The following is a 13,911-nucleotide window of genomic DNA, read 5'->3' on the forward strand; positions in this document are numbered from 1 at the left end:
GGTATCCTTCTTAAGCCTCTCACTTCTCCTGTCTTGAGGTTGCTTGTGCTGCATTTCCATCTCTTTTGGGATATCCAGATCAGTTGGCTCTCTAGCTTCTTGTGGAACCACCTCCTCCATGATCACATCACCATCCAGGGTTTGGCTTTCTTGAGTATGAATAATATTATCATCAGTGAGAAATATTTCAGGAGACTCAGAGACCTTTTTGCTGTCCTTAGGCTGGCTCACATCCTTGCTGTTAACTTGAATAAAATCCTCCAGAGGTGATACGGTTTGCTTCACAGCCGCCATAGCATTAGTATCATCCACATTCACAAACCACAACTGGTCTGGCTTATCATTCTGTTTTGAAGACTGGCCTTGTTCATTTAACTTCCTCAGTCTTTCCCCAAAAGAGTCACTTTCAGAGTCAGTTTCCTCAATGTTTTCTGGAATAAACACTTTGTCAGCCCCCTCAATCTCCTCATGAGATGTATAGGCCTTTTGAGCATCCTTCATGAATTTAGAGCCACCACCATCAAACTGTTTGTATTGATACATTGGAGGAGCAGACATCATGACCTGCTTGCCAGCATTCTTCTCTCTACTTGGTTCAGCAATTTGACCAGTACCCATATGCTTGTTGAAAGGTCCTAATATGGCTACAGGGGATGAATAGCCTATTTAAAACTTAAACAAAATCACTAGAGCAATTTTATTAGTACGACAAACGACGAAATGCAAACTTGTTCTAGCTCTACAAGGGTTACAAGCCACCTACCCAACAATTCTAGTTGCTATGATCTCTAGACACACAAGAGACTAGGTCACTACTCACTAAGAGCTCTCAACAAGGCTACACTAAAGAGCTCCACTAGATGAAACTAAGCTACACAGCAAGCTCTCAACACTAGTTACACTAAAGAGCTTGCTACAACTAGTTTGCAAGAAAGTAATGGAGTGGGTAGGGTGATTATACTGCCACGTCGAGGGATGAATCCATCACAATATGATGACAACCAATCACCGGGAGAAATCTAATCACACAAAAGACAAGATTTTTCTCCCGAAGTTCACGTGCTTACCGGCACGCTAGTCCCCATTTTGTCGACCAACACTTGATGGTTCGGCGGCTAAGAGGTATTGCACAAACCTTGTCCACATAATTAGACACCGCATGACCCTACCCACAAGTGAGATAACTCAATGACACGAGCAATCCACTAGAGTTACCTTTTGGCTCTCTACTAAGGAAAGTACAAGACCCCTCACAATCACCGGAGCCGGCCACGAACAATCACCAACACATGCCGAAGCTCCTTCGCTGCTCCAAGCCGTCTAGGTGGCGGCAACCACTAAGAGAAACAAGAAATCCACAGCCACAACGATCCCCAAGTGCCACTAGATGCAATCACTCAAGCAAATGCACTTGGAATCACTCCTAATCTCACTATGATGATGAATCAATGATGGAGATGAGTGGGAGGTGTTTGCCTAGACTCACAAGGATGTCAAGTATGTCAAAGTGCCAAGAGAATGAGCCAAGGATAGGCCAAAACCCTTAAATAGGGAGCCAACCACGAAAGAGCCGTTGCCCCCCCCCCCCATTGCCTGTTTCCTCAGGTCGACCGAACGCGTAGATGGGGTGTGACCGGACGCAGTCCCCCAGCGTTCGGTCCTCCATCTCCATCCACGTGTCACCTCCTTCGAACTTCAGCCGCCAGATCGCAACAGTCAAAACTCAATTGCTCACACATTATGTTACGACCAGACGCGTAGCTCAAGCGACCTGACGCGCCACCGAGCCGAGTCTGGGCACTTATAGAAACTACGCATAGAGGTTTTATTGTGACTAGACACGTTCGATCAGCAGTGACCTGACGCGCCCGGAGTCTGGTCGCCTTTTCTCTCTACGCGCGCCTGCGAAGCTGACGCCAGTGTACGTCAGCGCGGACCTGACGTGGCCCCTGCACGTTCGATCGCGCCAACTCGCCACCTCTAAAAAAGTGACCGGACGTGCCGGTGCATGAAATTCGGCGTCTGGTCGTTCCTCTGCACTCTCGGCGAGTCAGCACCTCCTCGCTATAATTGACCGGACTCAGCTGCCAGTGTTCGTTCAGGACGTGGCTAGCGTCCGATAATAGTGCAGCTCCTTTTCTTTTTCTAAGTCCACAACCACTTCGCCTTTGCTTCCAACTTGCTAACCACAAAGTGTAGAACTTGTGTGCACGTGTGTTAGCATTTTTCAAAGCATTTTACAAGGGTCAAAGTTATGATACTAGCTTCCTAAATGCATATGCAAGAACAATGTCACCTAGTGGCACTCAATAACCGCTTAGCCAAAGATTTCCTCTCTTTATAGTACGGCTATCGATCATAAATAAAAGCATCTAGGCCCTAAGTTGGGTTTTGGTGATTAATGATGAAATGAGATTACTGTGACTAACATGTGTTTTGTAGAGATAATTTGAGTTAGGTCATGGTAATGGTAATTGATTGGGCAATTATGGTTTTTATGCCCCTATCGATGGAAATCATTTCGGTTTTCAAAGGATGGACGACAAGGTTAAGGATGGACTAGTTCTAAGTGTCGTTTGGAGTTGGAGAGACACTTAGAGTAGTTTAGAACTTTGTTTTTTCCTTTGGCCATACTATTAAGGGGGGTTTGAACTTGTAGCTTGACCTAGGTGAGTCTAATGTGTTAGGTGTGGTGCACACTTGTCAAACTTAGCAATAGGCCCAAAGATCTATTGGAGTAAACTTCGTTCACAAAGTGTCGAGATTCGGAAGTGAATGGAGTGTTTCCACAATGACCGGACGCTGGTCCTTGTAGGATCGAACACGTCAGGTCTGTTGTAGGCACGCACTGCAGAGATAGGAGGATGACCGAACGTTGGCGCAAGGCCGAGACTGGACACGCAGGTTCCAGTATCTATAGATGAGGGCGGAGCAAAGCTCACGAAGGACCGAATGTTGCTTCAGAAAGTGACTGGACTCATGGTTGACTGCGTCTGGTCATGTATAGAAATGGTCTAGAGAGCAATTTATGTGACCTGACGCGTCAGGTGGGGGCCGATCGGACTCCACACTGAGTCTGATTATTCCAATAGCTCCCTGAGAGTTTGAAGCCATGTTGTACTGACCGGACGCATCCGGTCACCCTAACAGGCACATCCAGTCAGCTCGCAGAGTGATTGATTTGTCTCAAACGGCTAGTAGAGTTGGTGGGGGCATTTATACTTCTCCAACTAGTCCAACTCAACACTCTTGTCTATTTGTTCAGCTGAGAAACACCTTTGGAGTGCAAGGGAGAGCAATGGCCTAGTGGGGTGATTGAGATTTGAGAATCCAAGATTAAGGACCTCATTAGTGCATCGGGAGTAGCAAGTGTGTATTCACCTTTTTTATTAGGCTTGTCTTGATCAAGTGAGAGTTTGTGCTTGTTACTCTTAGTGATCGCCATCACCTAGATGGCTCGGTGGTGATTGGAAGCTTGGTGATCATCCGGCGGAGCTTGTGGATGACCCAAGTTAGGGGGTGAACGGTTGTGGGTCATTCTCCGTGATGGAGTGTTGAAGAATCAGCCCATAGAGAGCACTTGATCCTTGCATGGATCAAGGGAGAGGTACACCCTTGTATGGGTGCTCCAACAAGGACTAGTGGGGAGTAGCGACTCTCTGATACCTCAGAAAAACATCACCGTATTCCTCTCCTTCTCTTTACTTTGAGCATTTATATTTGAGCAATTCAATTAATGTCTTTACATTTTTAGAATTGCCATGCTAGAGTAGGATTGGAATCTAGGGTGCAAAACTTTTATGCGGTAGAACAATAGAAATACTTCTAGGCACAAGGGGGTGAAATGGGCTAAGTATAGGACTTAATTATTGCAAGAAATTTAGAATTAGCCCAATTCACCTCCACTTGGGCATCTTGATCCTTTTAATTGGTATTAGAGCCTCGTGCTCCTTAAATTAGGCTTAACCGCCTAGAGTAAGATGTCCCACGAGGATGGACCCCCTCCCATCTTTGAGGCAGATGATTTTCCCTATTGGAAATTTCCCATGGAGGCGTACCTAGAGGCTTTAGATATTGGAGTACTTAGAGCCACCTCACAAGGCTTCCCAAACCCTAAGGATCCTGCCATTCTTCAATGAGGGAACTGATGATGAATAGTGTTTCATGCGTGTCCAGTGAGAAGTTGAAGCCACGTTCGGTCAATGTGAGAAATAACACAGGGAATGATTGGACTCTGTTCTATGCCCGATCGGTAGAAATCGGACGTGTTAGGTCGATATTGGAGGCTTTCTGGAGCTCTCTGTTTGTGATCGGACTCTCGAGGAGCAGCGTCAGGTCATTTGTGTCTACGCGTCGGGTCACAACAGTGTTCGCGTGACATGTTTCAAATCTATCTGACGTGTGGGGTCCGCATTCTCTTCCCTTCCTCTATTAGCTGAGGCCTGCATTCTCTTCCCCTCCTCTTTAGAATCCAACCGCGCCCCGTGTTCGCACGCCGCATCACCGTAGCTCTAACCCTAACCGCCACCGTGACTACGCCTCTTCAGCCACCGCGTCAACACCGCCATCGCGCCCTCGCCCTCGCACCTTCGCACCGCTGCCATGACTCGCCCGTGCACTCGCATGCTATGCTTGTGCCCCCATGTCCACGCCATGCCCTCGCCTTGCTGCCACATAGTGCTCGTACTCGGGCAAGTGACAGGATCGACCTCACCATCAGCTTTCTTGGCTTAGGCGACCTCACATCATCTTCCTTGGCACCTCAGGCTTGTTTCTTGGTGGGTTCCTCGGCCGGTAGCTGGCTTTCCCAGGTGCACTCTCTTAGCATCCAGTGGCTCTAACCCGATGCCTTCTTTGCTAGTTGATTTTATTCCAAGAATCCTTGCTATGACATCATGGTGCCCCATTGCATCAGCTACTCGCCTGTTCATAGGGTTGTGTAAGTGAGTTTAGGCAGTGAGGTGCTTGGTCAGTGTTTCAGTGGCAGATAAACTCGGGGCCAAGCCCATGAGTATGTATTGAGGCCAAGCCTCACAAGTGTCAGTGGGCAGCGATTGCATAGTCAGTGGCAGTGATTCTTGTAGTTGACCTTGTTAGTGACAGTGATTCTCTGAGTCAAGGGGAGTTCTTGCTTGAGTATTTGATTTGATAGTTGATCTTTTTAGTGGCAGTTGCTCTCAATGAGTGTCAGCATGGCTCATTGCATGAACATCGGGGGTGGTTCCGGCGATGATGAGAGGTGTCCACCTCGTCTGATAGAGCAAGAAAAGGCGAAGGGGCCAAATAAGATGGTTACAAAAAAAGAAGCGCAAGCATGGTGACATAGAGGCAAAGAGAGTAGCAGTAGTGCCCGTTGTAATAGAGTATGCTGAGAGAGGTGGTAGAGGCAGTGGTGTTTGTATTGGCGATCAGTTGTCATCAGCTTAGAGGGCCTCAGTGGAGGAGTTTGAGGCTAGGCATGGTAGTCCACGTGGTACTATCGTGCTTGGAGGTTAGCGTGTATCTCTGGAGGATGCACCAGAGGGCACTTGTGTGGAGGAGATTGAGCCCTAAGAGGAGACCAAGCAACACTAGGAGGAGGCAGAGCAGCAGCAGGAGCAGCCACTATGACGCTTAGGTCATGCTCGTGCTGAGGTGACACCTAGGTCAGAGAGGCAGTGGCATGTTTCTCCACCACCTCCCAGACCATGAGGCCCACCACTAGTTTAGGGTGGGCGTTCGGTTCTCGGTTTGGTTCCCTCGGTTATTGATGAAATTTGGTTCCTAGAAAATAGGAACCGATCGGTTCCAAAAAAATTTAGGAACCGAGCATTTCGGTTCTCGGTCATTTCAGTTCGGTTCCAGTTCTAACCGAACTAACCGTATTTTTTCAGAAGACCTCAAGACAATAATAAATATACTTGTTCTAAGGCAAATTTATGCAACACTATATTCATTTTTAATAATAATAATATATAAGAAAACAATAGCAATATAGTACAACAAGTTCAAATATAAAACACTACACATAAACTAAACATAATCCTACAAAATACAAGTAAGTGAAGTATAATTCGTGTAATTTGGTTCTTTCGGTTAATTCGGTTAATCGAGAGTAGGAACCAAATTTTCTTTGGTTATTTCGGTTCCTCAATATCAGGAACCGAATAAGAAACCAAATTTTTCGGTTCTGGTTCTTTCGGGTTTCGGTTCGGTTCTTAGTTAAATTTGCCCAGGGCTACCACCAGTAGAGCACTTGGACTTGAGGGCTGCCATAGCTCGGCAGGTGCAACAACTTTGCTTTGTGGAGGTTGAGCAGTGGTTCCCACCTTAGCGGGACGAGAGGGCTTCATAGGGTTTTTACACCAGGCATGCTAGGAACGTGTTGACGTCAAAAAATGAACGTGGAGAGAGCGCCGGCCTCGCCGCCAACACGACAGCAAGCCAGGAGAAACCGCGTGGAGCAGATCCCGAGATCTCTTAGGACTTCAGAAACACAGGACTAGATAGTCGTGACCTGAGGCGTGGCAGTCAATTTGACCATGTAATTGACAAGGAGAAAAGATTGATCAGTAATTTAAAGTGGAACATGTCGATGTTGCTCTAGATAGTTCCAAATGTATGGCTAAATAGCCGATGAGATAATGATATCGACTAAAGAGCCGATATCCAGCATGTTCATGATGCAGAGTGAATAAAATAAGCATTATCGGCAATTATCAGGTATTAATTATGCAGATCTTAACAGCCGATGATCATAAAAACATGCACAAACGTAAGGAATAGGTGTGAAAGCATTTATATTAATTGAGAATCATACTAGCTTTTGACCAAGACAAAAACAAGTACAAACATATAAATAGCCAGTGTATCCTCAATAAGCATGCTATTGGCTAGAATAGCCAATTCCAGTGATTTTGTCGTGCAGCATGCGAACACTCATTCATTGGACATAAATAAATCTACAAACTAACTAAACTCAACCTATTGTACCGTCAACATATCGAATCAGCTGATGCAACATTGATGGTAGGACCCTAGATCAGAGATCAGCAATCGATAGATCTACTTATATCTTAATAAAGTCATGAAAGCATAGCATATGCGTGGAAGCTCAAGCTATCGGCTAAATAGCCGATAGAAACATAGTGAAATGAACGATGTCATGTTTTCTTAATAGATAAATTCACTAACCAACAACATTCAATCTATTGTATTGTCAACAGGTCGAGTCAACTGATGCAGCATTAACAGTAGGACCCTAGATCAAAGATTGATAATTAACCAATCTACTTCTTATCAGAGCAATACCTTAAATACTCACTATGTTTGATCAAGATCAAGATATATTAATCGATTAGAGCAGGATCTAACGTCAAAGGTTGAATATAAGCGTGAAGCAAAAGCAGACGATAGATCAATATGATAAAGGCTAACGAATCTCAATCTAGATCGAATGAATTGTGATATTATATTAAACAGTAAACCATCTAACACAATATCGATAACTTTGATCGGAATCGACACCTACAAGAGATCAATCAGCTGATGCAGCCTTGTAGATAACAATACCAATCGATAACTAATCTATACCATGACTCGTAAGAGGTCAATCAGCTGATACAGCCTTACGAATAACGATACAGATCGATAACTAACTTGTACTATGACTTGTAAGAGGTCAATCAGCTGATGTAACCTTACAAGTAATAATACAAGTCGTGATGGATACTCATAAACAAGTCGGAGGTCAATCAGCTGATGCAGCCCTACTTGCACGAAGAACTCACCGAGATCTACTCTACTCCTACTCCTAGGGTTGGCGTAGGCCAAAAAGTAAAGGTACGGGTTTTGTGATTGGTCGAAAGATGATTATTACAATAGCTGGAGTTCAGTATTTATACCTCGAGGCTTGACTACGAGTCCTGGTCGAACAAGACCAACTATAAAATCTAAAAAAGAAAACAAAACATTCTAAATTAAGATAACTTACACTCTAATCTTTTCCTTCTATGAAGTCCATCATACCTTCTCGCTTTTGATAACCACCATCTTTCATCGGTAGAGCCCACTTTCGAGATGATAATGTCATGAAATCCAGACGATTCCAACAGCGTCTCAGTTAGCCGATCCTGCATATATTTCGGCTTTTCTCAATAAATCTTGAAATCCAGGGACCCACGTACTAATCCAAATTTTGGTGCCAACACTAATAAAATTTAAGCATACTTTTACTCATTAAATAATTTAAATGACTAATAAAATTCAAGCATACTTTTGCTCAGTAAACATATAACTTCAATATGTATTCTTTTGTACAAGATGTACAAATATATCAAATATTAATTACAAAATAGGAAAAGTATTACTAACCTCAAGTTTTACTGAAATACATTATCCTTCTAAGATTTCTTTCTAATAAAATTTCCATTATGTTTTCATAATTAATCTTCTATAGAACATCATTTTCATGTGTGTAAATAAGAACATTTAATGTAATTAATTCAAATAGTGTATGTACATGAAGTTCTGCTGGCTTAATTAATGGATTAAAAAATTTCAAGATAATGGCCCCGTTCGGCTTACCCCATATTCGGCTTGTTCGGCTTGTTTTTCAGCCGGAACAGTGTTTTCTCTCACAACAATTCAACCAGAATAGTATTTTTTTGCCAGTTTCAGCCAAGATTTAGCAAGCCGAACGGGGCCAATAAAACAATAGAAGTCCAAACCTTGGCACGAGAATTACTGATGTTACATTATGATCATGTAATGCCTATCACTCCTGAAGACGGCTTCTTTGCCGAGTGTCTCAGACTTTACCGACTGCTTTTTATCGGACGCTCGGCAAAGAGGCTATTTGCCGAGTGCTGAGCACTCGGCAAACAATAACACTCGACAAAGACCAGGTTTGCCGAGTGTCAGGCACTCGGCAAACCAGAACACTCGGCAAAGGGCCGCCGCCACTAACGGCCGGCAGCCGCCATTAACCCTTTGCCCAGTATCTTCTCCTGACACTCGACAAAGCAGTGATTTGCCGAGTGTCATTTTTTGACACTCGGCAAACCATATTTTTCACTTTTGACCTCCAAACTTTTTTTATAGTCCTCATACAATACCTGGTACTCCATATTCCAATGTGACACATTTCTCGGACTTTTTCTATATTTCTTTAATTTATTTCATTTAATTGAATTTTCTTGGATAATTCAAATTATAACTGCTAGTCATTCGAATAATGAAAAAATGAATAGAAAAATGATATTCATGTTATTTAGTATAATGTGAAGCCGTATCCAGGAACAGACCACCAATTTTGAACATCTTGTTCATGAAACATGACCACGAACTTGCGGTCGAGTTGTTTTTAAATTCTATAAAAAGCAAACCAAGTCCGAAAATCATGAAACTTGTCAAGATGTCATGATATCATATGTGGAGGCTATGATAAAAATTTGAGAAGGTTTCGTGCAAATTGTCACGTACGATGCTTGCAAACCGAAGAATCTCCGAAGAAGTTTCAGATTCGGCCGCTACTCCCAGTCTCTCCTAGATTCGAGCAAGCAACACGAGCACGAACCCGCCCATACGACCTCGGTAGGACACTTCACACCACCGGGTGGAGGCACTCGAGGTTATTCCTGGTTTATTCGTCGTTCATTGGTTTTTTTATACCTTTCCCTTGTATTATTGTAACATTGGGGTGAATATATTGTAGGCCCAGCTGGAACAAGAGAGGAGGATACGGGAGCAGATGCAGGCGAAGATGGAGAGGGTGGAGGCCGAGCGGGAGGCCGAGCAGCGGAGGATGGCGGAGATTCTTCCGTACATGCAAAGTCTTGGTGCCGCTATGGGTGTAGTTCCGCCACCTTCGCTATTCGCTCCACCTCCACATCCACCTCCTCACTATTCTACTCCTGTGAATATAAATGTTTTAGTTTGTATGTTTATGCTTACGGTCAAACCTAGTGGAGTATGAAAGTTGTATTCATATGTGGTATATATTTATCTTGTCTCACACATGCAATCTCTTCTCCTTTGTGCAGAATCAATCGACGACATCGAACGATCCTCATGCTTTAGTGAATCCTTCACCAAATCAATCTCATTGGCCATCTGGTTAAGATTCTTGTGGTTGTTAATGGTACTTCTATTTGCAATTGTGGTTGTAGATGATGGAGCACTTGGATTACTTGTGAACTTATTTGTGATATATTGTGAGACATGTGACGTTTGTGATATATATGTGACGTTTGTGATATATATGTGGTATTGGTGATATATATGTGCTGTTGATGATATACATGTGATGTTGGTGATGTTTGTTATATATATATATATATATATATATATATATATATATATATATATATATATATATATCTTCTGTTTGTTTGGATGTGATGTAAAAAAACAAATAAAAAAGCTATTTTCAGTCACTTTGCCGAGTGCAATGACCATGACACTCGACAAAGTGACTACCTAGGAACATGATTTGCCGAGTGCAAAGACCATTGCACTTGGCAAACATCACAGATTTGCCGAGTGCCATGGGCCAGGCACTCAGCAAATAGGCTACCTTTGCCGAGTGTCTTGCCGGTGGCACTCGGCACAGTGACCACCTTTGCCGAGTGCAAAGACCATTGCACTTGGCAAACATCACAGATTTGCCGAGTGCCATGGGCCAGGCACTCAGCAAATAGGCTACCTTTGCCGAGTGTCTTGTCGGTGGCACTCGGCACAGTGGCCACCTTTGCCGAGTGTCTGAGTCAACAGCGCTCGGCAAAGCGGCGACCTTTGTCGAGTGCTTGACCTTGACACTCGGCAAAGCCGTCGTCACGACGACTTTTCTTTGCCGAGTGTCAGATTAGCACTTAGCAAAGACTTTGCCGAGTGCCCGATAAAGTGCACTCGGCAAAGAGGTCTTGGCTGATAAACTGTTTACCGAGCGCTCTTTGCCGAGTGTATATCGGCCTTTCCCGAGTGCCTGAGGCACTCCGTAAAGAAGCTGAATCCGGTTGTGTATTACTTTCAGCCTTTCAACCTAAACACAACAAAACTATGACGCTTAGGGCTAGGAAAGATAAAAAAATACAGAACCTTACCATCCAGACAACATCGACCAAGAATAGGATAGTCCTACTTGTTACTCATGTGATTGTGCCATCCATTCATCGTCAGGCATCGGTGTTACGAGTGTCAAGGTGGCATAGATGCAGATGATTACACCGGCACGCCTACAACTCAACAGATCAACAGACGCATTCACGTCTATGCGAAGATGGACTACTGGGCAATTTTGCTGTAGGAACCCAACACAACTTAGGCTCTTTCCTATTGGGTGGGCTGGGAAAAGAAGTAGCATGTATAGGGGGCACTAAATTTGGGGACCCTGTTCTATCGAGCACGCACACTCCCTCATCAACGGGAATGTTACCTGAATCCGACTTGGCTTGGCTCTGTGGATGCAGCGATTCGATGTTTGGTTGGTCAAGCTAAGGCTAGGCTAGGCGCTGGTGATTCAAAAACCACCAAGGACCTGGCCCAGAGGAACAGATCTGAAATCCGCTTTGGGGGAGCCTAGCTCGCGCGGGCCTCCTCACGTGAGCTACCGTGCTTTCCTCCGCATGCATGCGCCAGCGCATGGGAAATACCTAGGGTTACCACCCCTTCACGCATTCTCCTCCCCGCCACCGCCGCCACTGCTATCTCGCTTGGTCAGATTCACTCGTGTCTCGCCCAGAGGTATGCGATCGTCTCCTCTCTATTTCTTCCATCTCATCTGCCTTGTCTAGCATCTCGAGTCTCATACATGGCGGCATCCCTAATCAGTGGCGGAGCCAGGATTTATACTCAGGGGGGGCCGGCCGTCAGAAATTATACTTTGGTTGGCCGGCTCGGTCTTTTTCATTGCGATAATTTTATTATCTAGTTGTGTTTTGTATGATTATATTATCTAGAAGATATTAATAGGTATATATGACAAAAAATTTATATAATCTCTCTCTTAATATAAATAAAAAATATTAAGTCATACTACTAATTTTTTTTGTTGTGAAACATTGGGGGGGCATGGCCCCTGCCAGCCCCCCCTTGGCTCCGCCAGTGTCCCTAATCCATGTCTCGTCCTTGTTCTTATTTTGTAGTGGTTGAAGGTTGATTGGTGTGGTGCGCAAGAACAAAGGCAAGTTGTTTCTCCCTTAATCCTCATCCCTCTAATAACTTCCATGCTCTATATATCTCTCCACCCTATAATAACTTTTTTTATATCTTGTTCGACACTTTGAAGAGGCAACTCCACTATGTATCTTTGATAAACGAGAAATAAGGAAAAGAAGATGGGAATATTTTGCGATCTAGTTGGGATTTTCCACGAAAATCTCTATTCCTATCAATACCTGGAAAATATAAAGAGACTTGGAGTTGCTCTAAGAGCATCTCTAACAGTTTGGTAAGGCCACTCCCAAGCTTGATTTTTTTGTAGAATGAAAACAAACCCTCTTCCAACAACTCCATATTCTAACTCCCAACCTATCCGTGCTCGAAAAAACGGAGGCATCCACTCACAAAAATACCTCGATGACATGTATTCTCTATTATGGGTGACAATTTTTTTCCTGGACATTCCGTCATCTCGACTACCGCCGCCTATAGGCTCACCGGAGTCGAACCTCCAACACTATTTTTAGATATGAGAATATTGAAAAATAGAGTAGGCAATGAAAATCCTGTTTTGTAAATTCTAGGTGTGAGTTAGGTTGCTAAGAATGTCCGGCTATGCGATGACTAGCGGTGACAATGACAAGGGTGTTGATGTGGCTAAGGCGGCGCCCAAAAGTCTAAGTGGATCCGTTTTTTATTTTTCAGACATAAAGTATTGGAATCTGTTAGTGATAGATTATTTTTTTTTTCAAATATTTATTGAAAAGGTTGCAACACTATATTTTTAAGATTTTTTTAGGAGCCATGTGGATTCTTACATTTGGAGGAATTGAAATTTACTTAATAAATTAGGCTACTTGGAATTTGATATTCCACCACTTTTCAAAGTTCGCATATAAGACTATCTCAAATTCATAGGGTGAAAGATGAAAATTGATTCTATATATCACCATTCTATGTTTCTACTTTGTAACTTATAACATGATCTTCAACTCACTCCCCTGCGGTAGAAATACAACACATAAGTATCTCTCTCGTATAGAAAATAATAATATATAAATATAATCCATATAGAACTATATTAGCTTAATTAATATATGTCTAAATTATAATTATTAAAATAAATTTAATTCTAAGGATCCAAACAACGTCTTAGATTATTGTCAGAAGATGCTCTAACCGTTACATTACGTAGACAAGTTACCACAATATATTTTTTTTTGCACACTAGCCTGTTTGGATTTTGCCTCCAAGGCAGCGTTTCCAGACGTCTGATTTTAGACGTACAGAGATGTGATGGTTGTCTGACGTGATACCTAGGCCATTAGAACAACCAAACATGGCCTAAGTTACCTGAGCGAATACCAACTATTCGTGAAACCTAGAACTCTAGCTTAAGGTAGAGCTGAGCAACACAGGTGGGCCGCGCCACTCCTAGCCCACATAGGTTTATATAGTGTATAATAATTAAATTATGATTAGTCGTATGTTTTCTCGGCGAGTCCAAATCTAAAGAAAAAATCTACATAACCATCCAACTATTCAGGGTGGACTATTTCACCCCAATAAACTAAGTTATACATAATCCAATGAGTATAAAATATTTACTATAATTCAAGCATACAATAATTAGTCCACCATAAAAATTTTACCATAATTGAACCATAGAAGTTGTAACTATGAATTATTCCATTTAATTAAAAAAACATAGAACTAAAGCTTGTACTAAAGAATTCTATATTATATGTTCACTGTAGATCTACTCACGTGGAG

Source organism: Miscanthus floridulus, chromosome 17 (assembly GCF_019320115.1).
Source record: "Miscanthus floridulus cultivar M001 chromosome 17, ASM1932011v1, whole genome shotgun sequence".
NCBI classification, from domain to species: domain Eukaryota; kingdom Viridiplantae; phylum Streptophyta; class Magnoliopsida; order Poales; family Poaceae; genus Miscanthus; species Miscanthus floridulus.